This window comes from Prionailurus viverrinus, chromosome X, assembly GCF_022837055.1.
Source record: "Prionailurus viverrinus isolate Anna chromosome X, UM_Priviv_1.0, whole genome shotgun sequence".
Classification (NCBI taxonomy): domain Eukaryota; kingdom Metazoa; phylum Chordata; class Mammalia; order Carnivora; family Felidae; genus Prionailurus; species Prionailurus viverrinus.
In genome coordinates this window covers 101175739-101197763 of record NC_062579.1, presented here as the reverse complement: position 1 = coordinate 101197763, position 22025 = coordinate 101175739, and the positions used below count along the sequence as shown (strand labels likewise).

The following is a 22025-nucleotide window of genomic DNA, read 5'->3' as shown; positions in this document are numbered from 1 at the left end:
AAGGGAGATTACATGAATTGCCAGCTAGTAAAAGACACAGCTTTGGGTTTTAGCCCTGATCGAAACACATGCTGTATCCACTATGCCATTCCATCCCCCATAGAGTTTGTTTTGGTCAGTATAATATTGCAGAAGGAAATACCAAGAAAAGTTTTTCTAACAGTACACTACTCACATTTGACCCTGGGACCACTCAGGTGCAAGAAACCTCTTCATTTGTAAATTGTATAAAAATCTAGTCTTCTTTGAAAATAGTCTTGGCCTTATCTGAATGTTTTTTAATACACTGTTATGTATTTAATACATTGCTATGTATTGATGTTTGTTTCCTTAGTTCTTTCTAATCATGATAGGGATTTAATAGAACATGGATATGATGCAGTGAACAGTTGACTTAAGATACAGAAGTGAGTTTTCATTCCTTCACTTAGTTACTCAGGTGATGTAAAGGAAAAATGTTTGACAAATCCCAGAAGACATTTAATGGAGGTGTGCCAAGTGGAGTCTGATTGCTGAAGAAATGGTATTTGTTATATGGGCTGAAAACATTAGCCTAGGGATACTTTAACTAAAACCAATAATGTACAGACATTTTGTTAGGATCTTAGTCATTTTACTGAAACTTGATTGACTTTTAGCTGACTGGACTCCAAGCTTTTATTGACCGTTTACAACATTGCCTCAGGAATTGTATAGCTGCTGCCCATTGAAACATTGAGGGTTAAAGAATGAGCCTGGCAGGCCAACCTGATTCCTCTTTTGATAGGATTAGGGAACCAGTGGCTAAAAGGCTTAAGAGAGATCACCTAACTTTGGTCTTTAACAAAGCTTTTGATTCCACATTTCATGAAGTTTTAATTGAAACACTTGAAATCCCAGGTGCTGGTGCCAGATGAGTAAGAAACCCTCTGCTCCTCCCGGGCTGAAGCATGTAAGACCTAGAGAGTAGACAGTGCCTTCTGCCTTTTTAGATGATGCAGCAGCAACTAGTAAAGTAACCATGCTGTGGCATCATTTGGAATGGATAGAAGTAGCACTAGCCAAACCTGGGTCATTACTCCCCAGCACTCCAACTACTAACTAATCTCATTGCAAGTTCTGTATCTTTGTTTCCTTCTCTCATTTGCCATAGAATTGTGGTTTTCTTTTGTAGAAACCTCTGTTATTGTTGGCAGTGACTTTGATGCCAGGATGCTCTAATGATATCTGCATCACTTTGCAGTGAAAGAATGGAAAAATGTCAAGGGACAGTCTGAGGAATACATAACCAAGCTTTTTCAAAGGAACTGTGGGTTTAACCATAGCCACATTTAAAGAAGACCTTATCTCTTTTAAGGAAGGAGGTAGAAGATAATTTTATAGCTTGTGGCCAAAAATGCTAATTTCCCAGAAATGTCAGCGATCTTCTTATAAGACTGAGTGACAGTCTTACAAGACCCTATGTTTTAAATCTGTACTTGTCAACAAAATCTGGAAAAATTACAGAAGGCAACTGGTTTTAAGGAATTCACCTATTATTCCTAGTTTCTTAAGATTTAGAGAGTTTTCCTCTAGTGGCTCATATAATACAATCTAGAGACATCCCAGTCCTTAATGGAGTCTGGATTTTGGCTTTCTTTTTCTTCTTTAGGATTGAACCAGCTGCCCTTTGACCCTGCCAACAACAACGAACCCCTGCAGTTTGGTAGTGCCAGTGGCCCTCTGGTCACAGAAGGCCTCATTGAGAATGGAGGGGAGTCAAGCAAGAAAAGAAAGAGAACAAATGCTCCTTCAGGTAAGCTAGGCAATAATGCACTGTCTTAAGCCAGTGCCATTGAGTCAGCATTTTCCCAGAGCCTAGTATGTGATTGACACTTCGCTGGGATTTGTAGAACCACAGAAATGAGAAAGAGTCCCCTGCCCTCAGTGAACTCACGGTGGGGTAGAGTGGGGGGGAAGCACATACAAGAATAACTAATAATGAGATAGAGTATCATTGGTAATGTGGCTAACTGTGGAAAACAGGGTAAAAAACCCTATGAGAGCACAAATGGGGAAGAGTATAATTCAGCCTTGGGCATTGTGGAACACTTCACAGCCGAAGTGACCTTTGTAGCTGACCCTTGAATGGGTAGGCTTGACACACACACACAAAAAAAAGATGAGTAAAAAACACTGATTTAAGTAGAAGGATTTCATGAGTGAATGCTTTCACTGTATGTTTTTCTTTGCGTGTCCATGTGGTGGGCTACCCTCACTTTTACCTGTAATGCAGATAACTGCATATATTTGCATCTCCCCACCCCAGCCTTGTTTCCCCCAGTACACAATATGCCCACATGTGTTTTATGCCCTCATAGTTCTCTTAGAACAGGTGACGAGCTGATTGCCCTAAACCGTTTATAATAGTCAACTGAGTTTTTATCCTCCCCTGCAATCCTCCTTTACCTTCATGTTCCATTAGCCTATTCTCAGGTTAAATTTCTCCAAAACGAGTGGGGAAGCAACAGGAGAACCAATTCTTAACTGATCATTTGATACTTTAAAATTGTATCTCTTTGTTGCTTGGCTAGTCATTTGAAAACAGTATCCACAGTGTGTAGAAACTGATCTGAGATTGGGGATTAGCCTAATAGACACGTTCACGGTGTTTTGTTGTTTTTGTTTTTTTGTTTTTTTTACTATTTTATATTCACCTTGTAACATGGAGCGTGTTTACAAACATATAAGATCATATCTGATTCGAAGATTATACGTCTTTTCACTTATAAATCAAGGTATTTGTCAAATACAAATTTGGAAAACAAAAACACAGTAAAACACAGCTCTCTGGAGCTCTCAAGAAGAGTGATTTTTAGACAGCTGTATTTTCTGGAACATTGGAAAAGCATAGTTTATAGCTAAAGAACTGGTGTGAGTTCTAATCCCAGCTCTATTTCTGTTTGTGGCCTGGTGGGGGGGGGGGTGGTTCCTTAACCTCTCTGAGTTTCACTTCAATTGTAAAGTAGAAATGGTACTAAAACCCACCTATTAGGATTTAAACACAATTATATAAGGTAAAGTGCTTAGCATGATGTTTGCACACAGTAATCACTTAATAAATGTTGCTATTTTGTTATCATTATTATTATATGATAATATTATGAACTTTACCTGTTTGAGTATCAACACATTTCACATTTTTAGGTTAACCATTATGGATACAAATTGCATGTGTGTGTGTGTGTGTGTGTGTGTGTGTGTGTGTGTGTAAATGTATCTGCCTTTTTAAGGAATGTATTCAACTCTGATCATTTAGAGGCATAATTCCAGATATTAGTTATTGTACTGCACTATAACACTCTATTATAGTTTTCAGGGTTTACTAAGGAATATAGGCCTTTTATCTCTACAATAAAATGTCCTACAGTCTGGTAGCTTTTTAGTTATTGCAGCCATATTTTATACATGTCCTGTCTCCTTTCTGCAGTCTGCAGTCACTTCTGGTTTCTCTCAGTGTCCCTTCATGCAGCAGCCCTTTTTCTCCTTCTAATCAGTTACAAACACTAAAAAACAAAAAACCCAGGGGCACCTGGGTAGCTCAGTTGGTTGAGTATACAACTCCTGCTCAGGTTATGATCTCACAGTTTGTAAGTTCAAGCCCCACGTGGGGCTCGCTGCTGTCAGTGCAGACCCCGCTTCAGATCCTCTGTCCTCCCTCTCTCTCTGGCCCTCCCCTGCTTGCAGTCTATCAAAAATACATTTAAAAAATAATAAAACATTTAAAAAAAGCCAGCCATTTCCAAGTTGGTATGTCAGATCCGTATGTTAAATCAGCTATAAGAGAACCTGGTATGGAAAGAGTTAAAGGATTTAGGGCATCAACTTTAGGAAATCTATTTTGGCTGCTCTGAGGCCTTTTTTGATCACTTATTAGCTTTTCCACTGTGTTCTTAATAAGTGATGTGCTAGTTTAGAGTAATACCTCCTGAACTGTAGTTAATTCATGAGAGTGGGGAAAGGGGTATGAATTCATTGGAATTGTGAAGTAACTTTAAAGAATTGCAGTTTTATTTCTAATGAGCATATTCAGTGAGAGCAAAGTAACCGTTGCAGATATAGGATTTTAGCAATAGATTATACTAATCTACAATTAGCAGAATCAATTTGCATTCAAATAATGAATATGCTGAGGTTCTTTAAAAAAGAGTATTTTCTTTAAATAGGTGAAATAGGCCCTGGCAGGCTAAATTAGCTCTCTTGCAATCTTTTTCACACTGTTTGCTTAGTGAACCCTTTCTTTGTAAGTAGTACCCTTTCTTTGTGACTCCAGCCCAGGTTAAATTGCCACAAATTCCAAAAATGTGAAGTCCAAATTAATGAGGTTTTACTATATGGGGAAGCTCTTATAATTGCTCAGCTGGCAACCTTACAGCATTATAAATGGGTAGATTGCTTTGTAATTGTATTTTCGTCCTTTGTCACTGTTCCCTGCATCTCAGCAAGGAGGAAGGCTAGGGTTGGAAGTCCTTAACAGAACTACCAGTCATTTCAGTCCTAAGCTGAGCTACACATCCAGATATTATATCACTGAACCATGTGACCCCTTTGAATCAAAGCCATCTTTCTCACTCTCCTGTCACTGCAAATGAGGAGGGGTCTTTGACTGCAGTTCTAGTTCCTCACTACACATTCTGGTTTTCTTCCTTTCCCATCCCTCTTATTTCATCCTTTTCTACAATTTGCCTCTCTCCTTTTATACTAAAATTGATTTCTTAAAGGTCACAAGTGACCTCCAAATTGTCAAAGTCCCTGGCCTTTTGGCTGGTCTCAACCACTTTGACCTGTTTTGTTCATTTGATGCTGTTAACAACCTTCCCTACCTTGAATTCTCTCTACTTCTGCTTTCCTTGGCAATGCACTTTACAGATTCCTCATCCTTTTCTGTCTCCTTCAAGCATTCTTTCTCCTTTCTGTCCCTACCTCCACTTTCGGTGAGCATACTATCATCCACATTTATAGGTGAAGAAATAAAGGTTTGATAAACTAACCTAAGGATGAATACCTAGCAAGTGGTTTAGGCAGGCCTCTAACTCCAAAGCCTCTCTCCAACTCTTATGCCACAGTTATGCCTGTAGATATTAGGAATCCGGACCCATTACTAAAATATATGTTAAACATTGGTGGCACACTAAGGAAATCTGTGTTTGTGTGAGAGTAAGGTGAGCAGATTTGATCATTTCTAGGATCCCTCTAAACTCTGAGATCCCATGGTCTCTTCAGCTTTTCTTTCCCTGCTACTCTATAAAACAAGTCTTCTAGTTCAGCCAAGGTAATCTGCTACAAGACCAGCATTGCACCCACCTACTTAGTACCTTGCTCATGCCATTTTTTTTGGTCTAGTGTGCTCTATCTCCTTTAACTTGTCAAAATCCTATCCAACTAAAAGTACCTGCTACAAATCCAACCATCTCCAGTAGGCTTTCTGGATCATCAGTTAGAATTGCTCATTTGTACCTGTGAAACCCCTTGGTGGTCATATTCATATGACTCATTTGACACTGGTTATAGATTACCTTGTTGTTATCTGTTCATGTAAATATGTCTTAGCCTTTTAACTCAGTCATTAACCCATTATTGGAAGGGCCCCTGACTCCTGCTAAAATGGCTTTTAGCAAAGATACAGTGTCTTGCACACAATAGATGCTCAAGAAATATTTATTGATTGATCATGTATCTGGATGAATAATTGCTTTACCCTGGCCTTAATATTTTCTATTATTCTCTTATCACTGCCAGAGTAGAGCTGTGTATAAAACTGGGCACTTTTGGGGTGCCTGGGTGGCTCAGTTGGTTAAGTATCCAACTCTTGATTTCAGCTCAGGTCATGCATATATCATGGTTTGTGAGATCCAGCCCTGCATCAGGCTCTGCTCTGAGTGTGGAGCCTGCATAAAAGTCTCTCCCTTGCTCCCCCCACCGTGTGTGTGTGTGTGTGTGTGTGTGTGTGTGTGTGTGCACGCACGCACACTGTGTCTCTCTCAATAAATAAATAAATTAAAAAAAATAAAATAAAACTGGACACTTGGTATCTCATGTTGATCAATTGACTTCCTCACTTGACCCTAAAGGTCAAACTCCAAACATTTGTAAGATTATCCACACATCAGATCCAGGTGCTTGTGAAAAGAATGCCTGGCCCTAATGGAATCCTTGCCTCTTTACCAGGTGAAATTTCATGAGTGCCCAAGGAAAACTCAGAGGTAGAGTTTGGATGTCCTGTCCCAACTCCTCAGTGAAGTAGATCAGTAATCTGGATTAGATAACACTGCAGTATTTGACCACAAACCCTTCCTTTGTAGATCTGGCTGCTTTGCAGCTTTTATCTTAAGGCGATCTCAGCATTCTTTAGAGTGTGTTTGCTCTCAAAATTTACCTTTTCCTTGTAGAAATGTTTCCTCAGTAATGGTGTAGTAGCACAAATTTTCTGAAATTTCAGTGAGTCCACTTATTCAGATGATACTTCATGGCTCAAGAGTAGAAGATTGTTAAAACCTCATCAAATTATAATGACTGTCCAGAAGATGCCAACTGCCTTCTTGTTTGATATCCACCTGGACTTGTAGAAGCAGAGATACCAATCCTCTTCTCTTACTCTAAAGTGGAAGAATCCATGAGTCAATAAGGCCATCAGATGATCACTAAAATTGAATGCATTGTTTTAAGCAACCTCATGACACATTAGTATTCAAAAGAAAATGTCAGCTCTCTGGAAGAGTAGGCAACTAACCTGGGGATAATTATGATACCAGAGTGATGATGCAGATGTAGACATACTCCTGTTTCCATTGTCTTCTCTCATAGACCTGTACTGAAAGATAGGTTTGCACTTAAATACATGATGCCCAGTACTGAGTAGTATTATTCTCAAAGTTCATGTGAGTGATGAATAGCTCAGTATGGAAAGAGGCATCCTCAACCATTTTCCATTTGCAATAACGTCTGAATCCCAACTCCAAGAGTTAAAGATCTCCAGGAAGACCCTTCTGTTCAATAATAATTTGCATCAGTATGGCAATTCTTTCTTTCCTTAATATATTTTCATATTTGTTTCATTTTAGAGATGAAGTGCTAATAACCAGAGAGGAGAAATGATTTTGACTAAGGTGGACTAGCATCTCCAGGAATGTTATGATAAGGACCTCCAGATAGTATCTAAACTTGATCATAGACCCCTACTCATTTTCCAAGTATTCCTTTAGAATTTCTGGAAGTCAAAGTGAGACTTGACAATAAAGACAGTGAAGAGTTCTAGCACTGCCAAGGCGAGATTAATAGGATGAAGTGGGCCTGTACAGCACCAAGTCAGACATAAGGAAGAATTATATTGGAATGAATGGTTACAGGGTAGTTGCTTAATCCTGTTTGAGAGAGAAATATAAAAGTGAGATAAGCACTCATCTGTTTGGGAGTACTTTTGTTTCCTTTCCTACCTAGAAGAGGGGCGATGAACCAGAAAACTTTTCTATGACACTTAACAGCCTTTTGATTTACCTCAGACTCACAGGGCTGAGACTTTTATTTCACATGTACTTTGAAGTCCACAAATGAAAGCATTGATTGTTTTTAAAGAGAGAAAATGCCACCATTTTATATCTTCGTGTTTGGTATTTCTAGCATGTCAGCTGAATTATTATATTTCCAAAAGCAAGAAGAGCCTATTATTCCTTCAAATGGAATTAAAATAAGAAAAAAAGACTAACAACCCTACTCAGTTTCTTTAGTCCATTGGACATTTTTATCTGATTACAACTTCAAGAAATAAAACCATATGTTGATAACTAGATGATCCCAAAAGTAAGCTGACTTCTGTCTTTCTCACATTGATAGAAACTCATTGTGAAATGTTTATCTTCATGGATTGTCACGGGGACGGGAGATTGAAGGTGGTACAAAAGAGGCAGAATAGAAAAACGCAAATATATCTGTCTTAAGTTGACCCCACCATGAGAATGGCTTTGGAATGATTTTGTGACTTTATTGTATCTAAGCTTTTAGTACTTCTCTTGGCAGACACCAAATGTGAGTCAGCCTCATGTGTTGGTAATAGAAGGGCTATTGGCGGATGTTGACTCACAGCATTTTAGAGTTGGAGGCAACCTTGCCTAACTCCATCATTTTCACAAAGGAAGAAGCAGAGACCTAGAGAAGAGGCGTATCTAATGTCACAGAGTGGGGTGCCTGGGTGGCTCAGTCGGTTGATCATCGAACTCTTGGTTTCAACTCAGGTCATGATCTCACAGTTTGTAAATTCGAGCCCTGCATAGGGCTCTGTGCTGGCAGTGTGAGGCCTGCTTGGGATTCTCTCTCTCTCCCTCTCTCTCTGGCCCTCCACCACTTGCACTGTCTCTGTCTCTCTCAAAATAAATAAATAAACTCAAAATAAAATAAAGTCATATGGTTAATTAGTGGCAGAACCAGAACTACCAGAGCCATATAATCATTTCAAACTGGTTAGGACTGTGGCATGCAGTTGATTCATCTGTACTGCAGAAAGCGCATCTATAACCTTAGAGGAGCTGGCTACCCCCATGCTAATAGTATTATGGGATTTGTAGCAAGCTAACCCAGTGGTATATGACATCCCATATTTATTCTACCTGCTACACAGGGGAGGGCCCTTTGATCTCAAGCTACAAAAGAAGTTTGAGACTGGGAAACACCTATGAGGAAATTGCCTCTGTAGAGCTGGACTCTAGCAGCTCAGAAATCATAGAATAAGATCTTTGTGACCTTTGCTTACTTGGCAGGGGACAGTTTGTGTCCCCTATCCCAGCCCACCCTTATGGAAACTCTATCCAAATGGGAAAAAAATGTATAATATTTATCTATGATTTAAACATTGTTATATAGTTTTTTCTGAAGTATCTCTTTCAATATCTTGATTTCAAGGATCTCTTTCAATATCTTGATTTCAAGGTAAGGACTTGTCTGAAAAAAGTCAGTTTTACATCAGTATAGCTCAACTTCAGAGTAAGAGGATTCTTAAGATTTGAGGAGGTTGTTTTCCTCTCCTGTTAGAATGGTAACATTACCAAAGCAACTGTCCTTGATCCTGGGGTCTGTATGGGCCTCCTTGGCCTTAATAACAGAAAGGAACATTCTCAGGCATGTAGTGAAAAGAATACTAAAGATTGTAATTTTAGTACTGGGCATGCCACTTAGTAGTATTTTGACCCTGGGTAAATCACAGAAGCCTTTTCTTTTAAACCTCACTTTCCACATCTGTTAAATGAAAGTATTTTGAAAACTGTCAGATTTTTACTTCTTTTACTTTTATAGTTACTGCTTCTGCTTGTTAGGGTTTGAGAGTGTGAGGGCTTTTCTCCTTCCAGTTCTGAATCAAACTGAAAACAAACACAGAAAGGCGTGTGAAGAATAAAATGTTGTATCAGCTTTATTATAAGTAAAACTGGATGAAGAACATGGCTTAAGCCTAAGGCCTAATGAGGCTCCCTACCATCTCCAACTCCAAATGTATGCTTTGATATCCGCCTATGGGGCAGATTGAATCCACAGAGCAGATTACTTCCCCAGCCACTGTCATTGAGAGTGATGGCCTATGTCACAATTCAGTGGAAGCTACAAATTAAGAACAAGGTGGGTCTGTAGGCATGCCACTGGAAAACAGCACCTGTGCCCTAACTAAGCTCTGCTCGGTTTATAAGAGATAGAAGATCATCTTAACACAAGGGCATTTTGTCCTGAGAGCCAGGATGGAAAAGTTGAGCCCTACATGAGCACTTATTTTTATTCTAATCTTAGTAATCAAATAAATTAATTCTCCTGTGCCCAGGAACAAGTAGGCATGGGTGAAAGCTCCGGGAAGTATCTTTAGTACTCCTGTCTGTCCTCTCTCACAAATTGAATGGTTGTTCCCTCCTTGCCACAGAATGGTGGCAAATGGGACAAGAGCCCCCACCATCCCAAAATTGCTGTTCATTTGAAGATTAACATGAGTTTTGATTTTTCTAAGTCCTATCATTAGAATTTTTTTTTAAGCCAAGGGAAACTAGCAATGAGAATTCACTGTGTGGTACAAAGAAATAGGGTTGTTTTCCTACAGGTGTTACATTTAGAGTTTTACTTTTACATATATTAAATCAAGACAAATTCTAGATGGAACTCAAACTTCTATTATTTGAATTAGCCTCAAAGTAGTACCTCACAGTGAAAAGATTTCATTTTTGTGAATTTCAAACACAGAATACCTCTGCCACCATGTCAGCATGGCCATTCACATGGGGTTGCAAACTCTACAGGTCTTCCTTTCCCTTCTGTGACCCCAAAGTATAATAATTAAAATACCTTATTACTACTACCACTTCTAGCTAATACTGTGGAACATCTACTTCATGCCAGACACCATTCTAAATATTCCAAATGTGTCAGCTTATTTAATTCTCACAGAAACTCTAGGATTATCCTCATTTTACTGATAAGGAAACTTAAATGGAGAGAAGCTAAGCAATTTGTCCAAATAGTAAATACAGGAGGTAAGTTCCAAACCCAGGCAAAGTCGCTCCAGAATCAGTGTCCAGAATAAACTGAATCAGAATGGAAATGGAGGCGAGGGCCAGCCTCAGTGTTATTCATTTAAATCCGAATTGATTTATCTGATGACTAAGAATAAATATAAGTGCTTATTCAGGACTTAACTTCTACATTCTGGCTCTCAGGTCAAAATGCCCCCCGAGTTAAGATTACCTTCTGTCTCTAATAAAGTGAACAGAGCTTCCTCAGGGTACAGAGCACACCCCAAATGATTCCACTTGTGTAGCCAGGCTTAAGAACCAATGTAGCTACTCATCCTGCATCACAGTAACTAGGTGTTCCTGAACCACTGTGGTTCAGAATGTTGGACGCTTGTAGTATTCCATGACAAAGTATGTCTAGAGTCTTCTGCCAAGAACGGAAATGACAGGAAAGCAATAGACTAAAAGGTGGCAAATAAAGTGATTGTGTAAATGTTGACTAGGTATTGCAACACAGAAAGAATACACTGCCTAATTTGCAATTTTCTTTTTCTGCTCTACTTCCTGACATGCATTTATTATCTATGGAAATAAAAATCCATGAAATTCTCTCTTGTAATGGGGTAGGAGACAGTTTTGATTTTTTCCCATCATCAATTTCCTTGATAATGTGAGCTATTCCATTTAAGCCATGTAGGTTACAGTATCTCACATTGAGCAACTGCTTGTGTTACAGAATTAATCTTAAAATATTTTGCTTTTTCTACATTTGAATTTTAAGCAAAAGCAACTTTCATATGCAAGCTGTTTTATGGAATGTGGTGAGTGAGGGGGCTGATGAGAGTGGCACAGAAAGCCATTATAGATATGTACAACTGCTGAGATGGGATATACTATTTTGGGAGGGTGGGCAGGTTTCAGCAGGTGGCATTCCCAAGCTACAATCACTTTTTCCTGTATATCTGATTCAGTGACAACAGTACAGGAGTAGCAAATTGTATTAAATATTGAATATATGCCAATGGCTATAAACAAGTGCTTTACATATATAACCTCGAGAAAACTTCACAGCAAATCTGTAAAATAAATATCATTTTCTCCTTTGTTTATAGATAAGAAAACTGAAGCTCAGTAAAGTGAGGAAAACTTCCCAGGTTGCAGCTGTCAGTAGTAGAACAGGACTTAAAAAGAAGGGGACAAGGGGCACCTGGGTGGCTCATCAGTTAAGTGTCTGACTCTTGATTTGGGCTCAGGTCATGATCTCACAGTTTGCGGGATCGAGCCCCATGTCGGGCTCTGCACTGACAGTGTGGGACCTACTTGGGATTCTCTCTTTCCCCCTCTCTCTCTGCCCTTCCCCCTCTCATGCTCACTCTCTCTCTCTTCCCCTCTCTCTCTCTCAAAATAAATAAACTTAAAAAAATAAAAAGAAGGGAACAGAGTAACATAATTGTTAATAGCACACACTTATATTCCTGGCTTTGACCTTTGGCAAGTTATGGCAGCTTTTTGAGCCTCAGTTTTCTCACCTATAAAATAGAAATAATAATACAAAGTATACAGGTTGTTTTGGGATTAAGTGAGAAATTGAATAAATAGTGCTTAGTACATGGTGGTCTTTTGTTCAGTCAATATTTATTTGGTCTTAATAAGTATGAAGCATTGTGGGAGGCATTAAGAGAACAGCTGTGAATAATACTGTCTCAGATCCTGGCCTGTGACCCTCACAGGCTAGTGAAAAAGATAGTCATTAAGCAAATAACTATACAACTAATTATTTGCAATTATGCTGAGTGCTATGAAAGAGTGGCTGCTTACAGCGAACACTCAGTAAATAAGAACAAATATTTACTGAGTGGCTTTTATATGCTGGGCCCTATTCCAGGTAGAGAACTGTGTGCAAGTACACAATTGGATGAAGAGTGGAGACATTTTCATGGAATTTTATTTCAGATCAGGGTTGATGTTAACAAAGACATCTTTGCTCCTTTAGTCAATCAAGGAAGTAGGAGAAAGGAGGTAAAATTTCAGAAGATGCTTGGTTGTGTTCACTGAGAAGGCTGAAGATACCAAGTTGAGAATATGTCATCTTTCCCCAAAATTAGTTCCTGGGGATCATGCAACTTGTTTAATGTCAAGGGCATTCCCAGGACCAGTGGCCTTTGTATCTGGCAAGATACAGCTTTTAAGAGGCTTGTGTGACAAGCCACAGGGACCAGGCTCTCCACCTGAGATGAATGCTAAATGCTGAATTGCCTCAGAACTTGGCATAAAGTCTGAGCAGGAAACAAGTAAGTCATAACTACGTACTGTTTTCAAATGCTGATTTAAATCTCATCTCATACAAATAGAGTGGTTCTACTGGCAAGCTATTTTCTAATCTGTTCTTTTTTATTCCTCTCCATAATTACCCTGATCTAGGAGGAACAGCCTGAAAAACATTGACTAATGCATACTAAATTATCTCAGCAGGGTAACCACAAGACTTCAGCTTCTCTTGATTTTATGCCAGATCTCTGTTAAGCAGTTATTACCAATGTTAAGTGTGTGCAGAGGGGCCTACAGATCTTCCAGGCTGGAGATTGCCATCAATAAAGACTGTTGTCCTTTGCCATGAGGTGCCACTCTTTCTGTGGCATGACGTGCAAAGATACCTTTTACCTTTTGTCCTCCTGTCAAACAGCTGGTCAGTTGGAGAACTTTGTGTTGAAGCTCAGGCTGCCCAGAAGTGTTCTCTATGTTTATTGGAATGAGTCAGATAAAAGTATCTAAGGAACTTGATTCTCTGCCTTTAACTCTGGAACCCTAGCTAATGAAGTTAAGTGTGACTTGGAACTTAACACATCAGTAGCTGAAACTCTTTTCTACATAACTCTGTGAAGAAGGTCCCAAAATTAGTCTCATTTTACACATCAGGTAGTGGAGAATCAGCGGCTCAATGGCTTGCCCAAGATTAAACAGCCAGTAAGCTATTCAGACCCAGGTTTTAGATAATGGGTCCTGTGCACTTTGCAGCATGTCCCACACTGCTTTCTAAGATTTCTGAAGAAGGCACTGACATGATCTGTGCTGTACTTCCAAAAGATACTCCAACCAAAGTGTTTTTATTGTGGATTATAAAGGGGCAGAACTAGAGCTGGACAGACAGGTTGGAAGAGTTTTGAAATAGCCCTGGAAAGTGCAGTATGTGCAGTTTAGAGTCAACTTAAAAAAGATATGAAAATCACTGGGCCCAGTTCTCGATCTTATTAGCCAAATATGATTACCCCGATTTTACAAGTGAATCAACTTCAATTCAGCCCAAGTGACTTGCACAAGGTCTCAAACTAGTTTGGGCAGAAAAGAGCTGGAACTCCGAACTTCTTCCTAGTACAGTCCTCTCTCCACTAAAGGTATGGGGTCTCCCAAATCTTGTTTGTTTGTTTTTAAAAAATATTTTATCGAAGTACATAAAAATGCAAAATTATACATATCAAACAATGAACTTTCACAAACAGGACACTTGTATAACCAGCACCTAAAACAAGGCACAGATGATTTCTGGCACCACAAAGATTCTGATGCCCTTTTCCAGGCATTTACTTCCCCACCAAGGATAACATCTGCCCTGGTTTTCTCTCTTTTTAGTAACTGCTTGTTGGGTCATGTCTGAGATTGGAAACTTTACTATTGGAATCTTCCTGTTAATGGATATTTAAATTACTCCTATCTTTTGGCTGTCATAAACAGTGCTGTAAGGAACATCCACAAACGTTTCTCTGTACACGTGAGCAGGTATTACTCTAGAATAAAGTTGAAAGAGTAGGATTGCAGAGTTGGAGTGTTAAGGGCTTTGTACATTGTTTTTAATTTATTTTTTTATTGAAGTAAAGTTGACATGCAATGCTACATTAGTTTCAGGTACAACATAGTGATTCCACAACTCTATACATTACGCTGTGCTCACCATACAGCGCTATTACAGTGTCATTGAGTATATTCCCTATGTTGTACCTTTCATCCCTGTGACTCATTCCAGAGCTCGAAGCCCATGCCTTCCATTCCCCTTTACCCATTTTGCCCATCCCCCTACCGCTTCCCCTCTGGCAACTACTGGTTTGTTCTCTGTATTTATGGATCTGTTTCTGCTTTTTTGTCCATTTGTTTTGTTTTGTTTTGTTTTAGATTCCACATGAAATCATATATTTGCCTTTCTCTGACTTATTTCACTTAGTATAATACTCCCTCTATGTCCATCCATGTTTTTACAAGTGGCAACTTTTCATTCTTTTTTGTGGCTGAGTCAATATTTCACCCTGTGTGTGTGTGTGTGTGTGTGTGTGTGTGCACGTGCCCGTGCACCACATGTTCTTTATCCATTCATGCATCATTGAACAGTTAGGTTGCTTCCATATCTTGGCTATTGTAAATAATGTTACAATACATGAGGGTGCATATATCTTTTCAAATTAGTGTTTTCTTTCTCTTTGGGTAAATGCTCAATAGTGGAATTACTGGACCATATGGTATTTCTATTTTTAATTTTCTGAGGAATCTCCATACTGTTTTCCACAGTGGCTGCACCAATTTACATTCCCACCAACAATGCAGGAGGGTTCCCTTTTATCCACATCCTCACCAATATTTGTTATTTCTTGTCTTTTCATACTAGCCATTGTGACTGGTATGAAGTGATATCTCATTGAAGTTTAGATTTGCATTTCCCTGATGATGAGTGATGTTGAGCATCTTTTCATGTGTTTGTTGGTGTCTAATCAAGTCCTCTGCCTGTTGTGTAATCATATTGTGTTTTGGGGAGGTATTTTTGGTATTAAGTTATATAAATTATTTATATATTTTGGGTTTTATACACTTTGATGGCTGATTCTATCATGACTTCTACAAAGGCTTCACCAAGCCATCATCCCAACTGAGATGTTGAAAGAGCCATTTCCTCTCTTCTTGCCAGTACACATTATCAATCCTATGACTTTTTGTCCCATGAGATGGGTGAAAACTTGTAACCCCTTTTGCTTTAGTTTGCATTTCTGTAATGAGTAATGAGTTTAAGCATCATTTTCAAATTTACTAATCCAATGTGTTTCTTTTATAAATCATTTCTGATATCTTCTGCTCATCTTTCTACTGTTGTTTGCCTTTTAATTTTGGGCATGTAAGTGTTCTTTTATGTCATAGAAATTAATCTTTTTTCTGTTTATTGTGTTGCAAATGTTTTCCCATGTATTTTAACATTGTTTATGTTCTGTTCTTTCAAATAAAACCTATTTTATAAAGTTATTTCCTTCTTGTAGATTCTGTTGTCTGTGCTGTAAATATGGAAAAACACATATTCTAGATTTTTCAGAGCAGCGTCAGTGTTATATGTTCCAACCCGTTGTCCCCAAAAGTACAAGTACATATGTCAAAACATGGTTTCGCAATTATAAAGTCTGAAAATTTAATCATTCCGCCTATAGTGGTTGGCAGTACAGTTCTTGATCTGTATTCCAGACAGGGTCCAGGTGTTCTTTGAAGTAAAAAATAGGGTAGCAGGACACACCTGCCTTTTAGCTGTGGAATCTGGTATGTGCTAAAGGGAATGTGAATATGGTGTAAACACTGATCATTCTCAACACCGTATCCCCAGCTGTCTTCTACTATGACACTCAGACAGCTTGGGTACTTTGGAATGTTTGGTTGCCACTTGAAAGTATTTGGTTACACAGAAGGAGGTCTGGAAAAGTTCTGTCTGGTGTCTATAAAGGGAAATGGAGATGCTGCTTTTGGTACATGGACAATCTCTTAAATTCCCACCCATATTCTTTAGGACTATAAAAAATTGGTTGAATCTGAGAAATAAAAAATGTTGCTAATCAAATTTTAAAGACTGTCAGATAGTATTTAGCCTACTTATGCAACCAGTTTAAAAGCATACTCAGCAGTAGACAATTGCAAACAAATAATATGCTAATATGTTTACTTGGCAAACATTTTTTGGATGCCTACTGTGTGTCAGGTGATATTGAAAGGAAGAGTAAATGAACATGCTAATTTCTAGCAGAAAATGAGAGATGAATAAGACCTGGCTGTTATCCATAATATGCCTACATCTGGTAAATAGAAATTATTCCCTTCCATTGATGAAAAACACATCCCTATGAATACTAAAGGGACCATATTGGTTAGTTTTTAGTTAGAATTACTAAGTTTTCTTAAAATCAATAAAACTAAATTCACCCTGGTTTCTTGGTGCCTGGAAACAGTGCCTGTTTCCTGTATTTTTCTCTCAAGAACCCCATTATTATATTCTGTTTTCAGGAAAAGGTGGTAAGCAAAACAAGTAAGCAAAACAAGATGCCTTGTCTTTTCCGAAAATTTCCTTTGTCTAAGTGTCAGTGACACCTTTAGGATATGAAATGGTGAAAACAATTTTGGTTTGGATTGATGGGTGTTTAGATGGTAGAAATAAGAGAAAATACTGAATTTAGGGCTTTAAGCCTGTTTAAGCTGTGTCATAAGGAATAACACATTCTTCACTGAGAAATGTTCTGGGGTGATAATTGGCTTCCTGTTGCATACTGAACATAGTTTGAGAAGAAAATGCTTCCCCTAGATTATGAAATAGGCAATGTTGGTATTGTATTTTTAAAATTAACTCCATAAACAATTGTTCTGATAATTATACTGTGTCGAGCTTCATGCTGAGGGTACATTTTCATTTTTGTATGCAATTTATGTTTCTTAAGAGTAGGTCAGCTTAGGGGTGCCTGGGTGGCTCAGTCGGTTGAGTGTCCAACTTTGGCTCAGGTCATGATCTTGCAGTTCGTGAGTTCGAAACCGTGCATTGGGCTCTGTGCTTGCAAGCCTGGAGCTTGCTTCAGATTCTGTATTTCCCTCTCTCTCAAAAATAAATTTAAAAAAACATTTTAAAAATTAAAAAAAGAGGAGGTCAGCTAAAAAAATGATCATGAATATTGGACTGATCATCTTCCCCATCACCACCACCACACCCTACCCTCTTACCTCCATCAAAGCTTAATTTGAGGTTTAGACCATTGGAGAAGTTCTAAAGCATCAGACTTTCAAGGATAGCTCTGCAATTTGGAATGACATCTCTCTGCACCCTGCCCTCCTCACAACATACATACACACATCATTTCTCATAATTGTTCTTTGAAAGGACCAGGGAGGCTTTGCTTCCAGGAGAGCTCCTGAGTTATTGTTACATATTAGCAGCAGCCCAGCCATTCTATCCCCTTCCTTGTAGAACAGGTGCTCAAGTCTTTCAGATTTCTTTGACTACTCTTGGCTAGTTTTCTTCCAAGACAAGAATTTTCAGCCCTGAGCACCACCAAAAGTGCCAGACAACCCCTGTAGAGGGTGGGGGGGGGGCACTGTTATACTGAAAGCTTAAGTGGGAATATGAAGAGAACCAGAACACACAGTGGTGTAGTGGGAAGAAGTGGGTCAGCGTGGAAGAAGGGGCACTTAGAGATCATCTAGTCCAGCGATTCTCAACCAATATGCCAATATTTGTATCTGTTTGGCACTACAGCAGTGATCCTTGTAACAGGGTAGTGGTGGCTGAAATCAGGTATTCCAATTGGAGCAGCTTCTAAGAAATATTTCCAGGGGAAAGAATATATGTGTAGTTTTTAAAAAATGTCCTCTCCCCCAGTTTTAATTTAATTAAGTTTCCAAACATCATGCAACAGTTCAGTGTCAGAACTGTGACTTACTCTCAGGTCTCTGGGTTCTTCCTTTCTTTTTCACTGTGCTCTGCTATGAAAAGAAAAGAAAGACAGCAGGTGATAAAAGAAGGAAAGGAAAATAACTACCTGTGATGGCCTGCCTGCCTCCAATATCACTTAGTCCCTAAAAAGTTTCAAATGGACTGGGCTCTTAATTTCAAATTCCAGCCACACTATCTTTCCAGCCTCGTCTCCTACCAGCCACCCTCCCTAGAGCCTTGTTACAGCAACACTGGAGTTCTTGATGGAACATGCCCTGTGCTTTCAATCCATTCTCTCTGCATGGAATATCCTTTCTCTTAGCCAAGCAAAGTCCAGTTTGCTCCCCACAATGAAAATTATTTATCACGATGCTGGTTACATTATGCCAAGATATCTGCAAGTAGTAGCTTTGGCTGAAAAAACATGTACAAAACTTCCACAATTTACACCTTATTTGAAGGAAAACATTGCCAAGGCCCAGCTCCAACATGGCCACCTGTACCATTAAGCTTACCCTGATCTCCCAGTCTGAATTAAATTCTTTCTCCTGTGTTCAAATTAGCATTTTGTTCCTCTTATAGCTACTTACTGTTTCTTGTCTTGTATTATAGAAATTTATATACACACATAGACTCTACTAGCTTGTAAGTTCATAAAGGCAAGAATCATGCCTTATCATCTTTATACTCTTCCCTGAGTACACATCACAGTGCTATACACAAAGTAGGTATCCAGTAAATGTACTAAATGAATACATTTTTATTTTAATAGTTTTTATTGAACTAACATATTCCCTGCTCTATTGTCAACTCTTCAGTGGCAGAAGCTTATCTTGTTTATTCATTCATTCATTCATTCATACATACATGCATTCATTCATTCCATAAATACTTGTCACATGCCTCCTATGTGCCAGGCACTGTTTTAGGTGATAGACATATAGCAGTTAATAAAACAATGTCTGTCTCTGCCCTCATTGAACATACATTCTAATGAGTGAATCATGTAATAAACAAATAAACAAATGGATATATAAGTTCAGGTACTTACTTACCTAAAAAAATAATAAAGCAGGTTAACAGTACAGGATGAACAAGGGCTGCAAATTAAATAGGGTGGTTAGGGAAAGACTGAGTAAGTGACATTTAAGCAAAGTCTCCCAACCCTACCTCAAACCACTTTGTAGTTAGTACAGAGCTAAATATATGGTTTACTGTCTGTGATATTTACTGAGTTTCACCATATCCTTATGAGGTAGTAGCATAAGAGCAGTATTAATTACTGCTTAAAACTATGGGCTCTAGAGTCTTGTGGTTGGAGCTGCCATAAACTAGTCTTGATCTTGAACAAGTAACATCTCTAAGTCTAAATCTGTAAAATGGAGAAAATAGTATCTACCTCATGGAGTGATTTTATGGATTACATGAAATAATTGATGTTAGATTTCTTCTTATGAAAACTGCATGAAATAATGAATTTAATATTTTTACAAATGTAATAGAGAGCCCAGAAATAGACTTATATATGTATGGAGCTCTGATATGTGACAGAGGTAGCATGTCAGATCAGTAGGAAATTGTAGAGATTATTTAATAAATGAAGCTAAAAAATGGTTATCCATATGGAAAAAGATAAAAATAAATCCTATCTCATAGTATACACAGGATCAATTAAGAGTATAAATTTCAAAAACAAAATTTTAAAACTCTTATCAGAAAATGTCAGTGAATATTTCCTAACTTTGAAATAAAAAAAGATACCTTAAGGCACAAAAAGAACTGACTATAAAAGATTGATAGATTTAACTATTTATAATTTAAAATGTTGTTAATCAAAATACACCTTAGAGAATGAGAAAATACAAGTTACAAACTGGGAGAAAATATTCACAAAACACAACTGGCGAAAAGCGATATCAAGATTACATGAAGAAGTTGCAAAAATTATTTTAAAAGCACAAGCAATCCCATAGAACAATGGACAAAAGACATGAATAGACATTTCACAGAACTGTAAACACTCATGGCCAATTAATTTATGAAAAGATTGAACACCATTATTAACCAGGAAAATGAAAATTAAATCATAATAAGACACCATTTTATAGTCAATATGTTGGCAAAAAAGTAAAAGGTGACAATACCAATCACCTTTTCTCCATTGAGGTTACTGAAGAGAACAAAGTGTTAATGCCCTATGGCATCCACTATATGTAAAGAATTAACTACTTTCCTGTGTACTAGAATGGTATCAGTTATGTACCATCCTTGAGAGAATTGAAGAGATAGTCACTCAAATAATCTTCTGTGTTCTTAGGTTCAGATGATGAACTCTGGCTTAGACAGTGAAGTAATTGGAGAAGATACAGTCACATGATTTCTTATATATTAGTAGGAATGCAGTAGTCCCCCCTTATCCATAGTTTTGTTTTCCATGGTTTCAGTTACCCATGATCAACCATGGTCTAGAAGCAGATAATCCTCCTTCTGGCTTATCATCAGAAGGTCAATAGTAGTCTAACACTATATCAAAATGCCTGGGTCATTCACCTCACTTCATCTCACCCCATGGGCATTTTATCATCTCACATTATCACAAGAAGATGAAGGGTGAGTATAGTACTAGAAGGTACTTTGAGAGAGAGAGACCACATTTACATAACTTTTATTACAGTGTATTGTTATAATTGTTCTATTTTATTCTTGTTAATATTTTACTGTGCTTAATGTGTAAACTAAACCTTATCATAGATAGGTATGTATAGGAAAAGATATAGTATATATGGGGTTCAGTACCATCCACTGATGGTTTCAGGCATCCACTGTGGGTCTTGGAACATACCTCTCAAGGATAAGGGGGAAATGCTATCTATAAATTGCTGAGAGGACTTTGGAATATATTCGGACATTATCTCCTAAAGCTGACCGTTCATATACCCTATGACCCCAAAATTCTACTCCTAGATAAATATTAAGAGAAAACCTCTTATTCATATATAACAGGAGACATGTACAAGTATGTTTATAACAGCATAGCTCATAATACAAAAACCTAAAATGACCTAAATTCCATCAACACAAATAATGGATTAATAAAGTATGCTGTATTCATGCAGTGGAAAATTATACAGCACTCAGAACAAATGAACTATAGCCCCACATAAAAATATGAATTAATCTTAGCAGTATAATATTAGATGAAATAGTCCTAAAATATTACATAGGGATTGTTATATTTTGATAAAATTAAAAATAAAAATATATCATTTTTATATTACATATAGGTGTGATAAACCTAATTTTTAAAAAACAAGGGTGTAATAAACACAGATGATGGCTGAATGAGACTGTCTTTGGCTGGGAGGTGGGGGGCATATAGGATGGGGGTGAAGGAATCTTTATAGTTAGATGCAGATTATTGTCAAGGTCTTAGTTTTAATTTTTGGGCTGTGAGTTTGCAGGAGCTTATTACATTATAAAAAGTAACTAACTAAATAAATAGGGGACCAGTGCTAGGACTATGTCAGGAATGAAATGTTCTGATTAATCCAATTGTATCTACCTGAAAGCCTAAAATAAATACATGAATAATAAAGTACTTAACCCAGTGTTTTTGATATAAAATAAAGCTGGGTATATAGCTGTTGTCATTGCTGGCATTTCTTCTTCCTCCTACTCCTCCTCATTTTGCCTCCTGTCAAGCAATCATTCTTTTCCTGTTGTGCCTGAGAATTAACAATTAGAAATATCAATTTGCATGAGGTTACCCCAAATGACTGAGAGAACTATGTTCAAAATATAACAGTTCCTGAGTTTTTAAC

The 22025-nt window shown here is 37.9% G+C and overlaps 1 protein-coding gene across 6 annotated transcripts in view; it reads left to right on the top strand.

Annotated features, from left to right (window-relative positions):
* The window catches only part of ENOX2 (ecto-NOX disulfide-thiol exchanger 2), a 280218-nt gene that overhangs the window by 118193 nt on the left and 140000 nt on the right, over nt 1–22025 (top strand). For 2 of the 6 annotated variants that reach the window (XM_047844800.1, XM_047844797.1), the window contains exon 3: nt 1631–1774. The exons of the other annotated variants lie outside the window; for them this stretch is intronic. The gene's annotated coding sequence lies outside the window, so the exon portion shown is untranslated. The remainder of the gene's footprint in view (nt 1–1630; nt 1775–22025) is intronic. 6 annotated transcript variants of the gene reach the window in all.